The 4,375-nt window shown below is 35.0% G+C and overlaps 1 long non-coding RNA gene across 1 annotated transcript; it reads left to right on the top strand.

The window, feature by feature from the left end:
* The first annotated feature begins 682 nt into the window (after positions 1-682).
* LOC121053024 lies at positions 683-4,091 on the top strand. Its single transcript, XR_005810536.1, has 7 exons — positions 683-863; positions 957-1,073; positions 2,342-2,765; positions 2,973-3,025; positions 3,279-3,377; positions 3,496-3,529; positions 3,715-4,091. It is a non-coding gene; the product is annotated as an uncharacterized LOC121053024 (long non-coding RNA).
* The last annotated feature ends 284 nt before the right edge of the window (positions 4,092-4,375 follow it).

Here is a 4,375-nt window from a genome sequence, read left to right as displayed (position 1 = left end):
ATTGGTTCAGAACAAAAGAATTGCAAAATAGTGCAGATGATAAACATTTCATTTAACTGAAGTAGGCTGGAGTTTTGCACTGTTATTGATTGTATGGCTGGAGTTTTGTTTCTAATTGTGGCAACATGTGTGGAGAAGGCACACTATAAGTTAGATTTTTCGCTCTGCTCTTTAAGTAACTTTTTGATTCATTTTCTGTATTTGTTTGACTTTGATGGTTGTATAGTCTTTAACTAATTAGTGTTTCTTGTGTTCTGTTTTGACAAGTGATGCCCAAGTAAGTCTATTTATGATAGAGTGATCTTGCTTTTAGTCAAGGGTATTAGTTGTACTTCTGACATGAAGGATGTTATAGGTGTATATTGAGAATGATGCAGTATATTGTTAACTTCGGCTAGTTTCTGAGATTAGATATGCTACATCAAGAAAAATAATCAATGATTTAAAGTCAATTCTGAATCACCAGTATCAAAGGTCGTTCCCCATTTTAAGTTATCAATTTTATTTCATAACAGTTAAGAAAGAAAGAAAAAATAGGTTGTTAGATATATGAAGCCAGCACATGTTCATGAGGTTGCTTATAGCTCGGGATATATTCCTCCTTCTAGAATAGATTAGCTTTGTGGAGTCTCATATGCAGATTGCATGTTTTGCTACCTCTTGTGCAGAACTCCTTACTTGGAAGCTGAAAGTGCATGCATTCAAAATATGCAAGATATATCGCAGCTAAAGTATGGCAGTGCTTCTAATTTGAGCAATACATATATTGAAATGCTTGAAGATTGTGATAGATTGGACAATGAATCTGTTGTGCATATTGGGTCAACCTCTTATGAAGTGATAAATCCTTTCATGTTAAACAGGTATTTCAATTCATTCAATCTTCTTTCATGTTGCAAGATTAATTTGTTTTGGTTGGTTGTTTGAGTTCATGTTTCTTTTTCTGTTTGTTCCAGCTATTTTGATTATGGGATAGAACAAATTGAAATTGTTTTTGTTCCTAGAATCACCAGTACCACTTCTCTTGAGGAAAAGAGAGGAGACAATCTGTGGGTTCTCTTAAAGCATCAGCTGTGAGTCATTCTCTGCTCTTGAAATATACCAAATTTAATTTGAATGTTTAAGTGAATTGTTTTGTTTATTATCTTCATTGTCTTCCCCTAATTTTACATCACTTTCCATATGCCTGTTTGCTAAGAAAGTTTGGTAATTTTGAGTTCTAGGTAGAATTCATACGAATTCTAAATTTGAATTCAATATATATAAACATAATTTTGTTTTTTTTTCTTTCACACTCCCACAGATTGACTGTGCATGTTTATATATAATCTAATGCCTGGAATCCCTTCTGCCCAGTAATAAATATATAGCTTTTCTTTCACTTTGAATATATATGTATTCCCTTTTAATTCAAAGAAGAAAAAAATGTGTTGTGTCAGACGACATACTTGAATTATTGTCATATATATGCTGAGTGGCTTGCTAGCTAGCTAGCTAGCCAGCTAGAGATCAGACTAGCACTCCGTTTCAAGCGGGGGAGCAGATTGATGATGATTAGAGAAAGATGGGTAGATAGACTGAGGAAAGAGGCATTTATAATAATTTGAGGAGTGTGGTATGGATGAAAGGAAGGAATGTTCGGAAGTTACGGCACACATTTGTTTGGGGTTTTGGTTTTGCTTGCATCAATCCCTCAAGTAAATGTCTGAAAAATATGGACCTCTGCAACTGCCTAATGCTTTAAAAGCGGCCAGTAAAACTTTGCAAATAAATTATATGAACAGAGCAGCATTTTAAGCTGTTTGCTTGAGCTGAAAGGGAAGAGAGTGGGAGAGGTTTAGAGAGGGTCAGTGGCTTTAACTTTGGACTGGAGAGAGATAACCACATTCAGATTTTTGAAAAACTATGTTATCAAAATACATTCTTTTGATTGTGCAAAATTGTCATCATTATGTAGTACGTTCACAGATCAAAAGCTTTCTTTTAGTCATGTTCTGGCAATTTCATTATTTTTATTCTTAAGATTGTATCCAATGTGTATTGGATTTAAATATCCATTGTAATTGTGGCTTTTGAGTGGTTCTCCAGCTCTTTCTTAGTCACAAATACTAGGTACAAAAGCATCTCAATTGCTGAGAAGAGAGGGTTTATCTGAAATGAGCTGATGTGTTGTTGGTTCTCTTACTTGGTTCTTCTGGTCTATTTTTTGCAGTTTATGTAATGCTCCTCTTAATCTTGGTTTCCAGTAATCTCTCCATGCATATTTTTTTTTCTTCTGTTTACCAGTTAATCAACTAATAATCAAGGAAAGTTTGTAACTCTTCATTGTAATTTTTTTCAGCAATAGGAGTCATCAACCATGCAGAAGATGTTGAAGTGCCATTGGTTTTGCATTGAAACTTGCTCTTTCAACTCAGAAAATCCAGAAAGAAAGCATGGACTATCTAGCTTCATTTAGGGTTGAGCTAAAAGATAATTATTGTTTATGTACTCTGATAAACTGAAAACACATATTGATAATAAAAATACCTGCAGCAAAGCGCGGGCTATCTATCTAGTGAGGTTGAACAGTCAGTTGGGGTCAGGGACTTGCTTTGCACCTTTGACAATTGGCCCAACTGCAACGTTGGAAGTTCTAACAGAAAAGATGATGGTATGAAGCACTTTGGATTGGAACTGTCTTTAAGAAGTTCGGATGGTTCACACAAGGAAGTGACTGAGGAGAGGCCTGCACTGAAACATTCTGATGCCTCTACCTTTTCACGGTGAGTATTTTGGTTCATGTCCAATGATGAACTTCAACTATCTTACATTATAAAAGCATGTGTTTGGTTTTCTTAGAGTGGCAATAGTTACACATTTCTTTCTACGACCCTCCCTTAGAAAGAAAACAGAATAATTTGTAACATGTTGCCCGTTCTTATAATTGCATGTCATTTTGTTTCTAATTTTGTATCTTCATTCGACTACAGGAGGCAAGAGCTGTCAAGAAGAGAAAACAAGAAGAGTATACAGAACATATAAGGTGTGCATTCTTTGGTATGCCAAAATTGAATGAATCTTCATTTTGGCTCTCAGTGAGATGCTTCTAAACCTGTTAGTTTGTGTATGTTCATAAATCTCAGTACTATCAGCAAGAAGCTGCCAAACTACTTGCCCAGATAACCACTTTGCAGAACAGTAACAAGTAACCTCAAAGAGACTAGGTCAACCCTATATATATATAACAAAATAATTTCACCTTGGTAGATATATATTGACATACTGTTGATATCCAGGGGTTATATGGCTGAGGGTTTAGCAATATGTCTATCAAGGAGATCAAGGGCATGGAGACCAAACTTGAGAAAGCAATTAGCAGAATTAGATCCAAGAAGGTATCTCTTCCATCTGAGTATTTGATATTCTTTGTGGTATCTCTCTCTCTCTCTCTCTCTCTCTCTGATTTTTTTTCTTTGATTTGTTGTAACTTTGTTTCGTCTTCTCTTTTCTCAGGATTGGAAGATATGTTCTCTTAAAAGAAAAGCAGGTAAACTGCTTGTTTTTGCAATAAAGAGAGAAGCCATAACTAATTGATAAGAAGCTGTAGGATTTATATTTGATGATTCTTTTGTTTAAAATTTAGTTTTGTCCACTCTGCAAGATTAAAATGGACTGCTTTGTACGTAAAATTCATCTTTTCTTTGTAAGTAACATTGAAATTCATCATTTCAGTTACTCAAAGCTTAGTTGTGCATAAAAATAGAAGGGCAAAGGAGGCATGGTGAAAAAGAAAAGGAGAGGAGAGAGGGAAAAGAAAGACGGGACGACAGGGATTTTAACCATGATGGCAGAAGGGACTTCAACATGCAGCGTTTTCCACACAAATGGAAATCCACTCGTAGAAGTGAAGACGTACTTAGCTGCTGACCAATTGCATCAAGGTGGGGAAGACAATGAAAGCCTGGGTGAACATCTCATTTCATCTTCTCATGACGATAAAAATTTTGCAAAAAGTGAGAATTGTGATGTTTTTGTGCAAAGGAGCAATTTTATGAAAACTTCATTTGTTTTCTGGATGTGTTAGTGTGCACAACCAAGTAGCTAAAACTTTAAACTTGCAGCTTCATGATCTCAGTAAAAAGTTTCTTGTCATTAGAAATCAGTATCAAAATAAAAATCAATGTCTCATGATTATCAACATATCGAAGTGTGACCCCAAAATCGATGTACACAAAACCAATGCACATCGATATCCAAACACCAAACCGTTATCTACTATCAACGTACAAATCAGCTATTATAAAGTAAACTGATTTGCCATGAAATACAGGACATCAATTTTGAAAAATAGAAATGATGTCTACAAAACTACTAGACATTGTTTCAACCAACA

The sequence above is a fragment of the Rosa chinensis genome, chromosome 4, assembly GCF_002994745.2.
Source record: "Rosa chinensis cultivar Old Blush chromosome 4, RchiOBHm-V2, whole genome shotgun sequence".
In the NCBI taxonomy this organism is placed as follows: Eukaryota; Viridiplantae; Streptophyta; class Magnoliopsida; order Rosales; family Rosaceae; genus Rosa; species Rosa chinensis.
The sequence above is the reverse complement of the archived record's forward strand: the minus strand, read 5'-3'. Positions and strand labels throughout refer to the sequence as shown.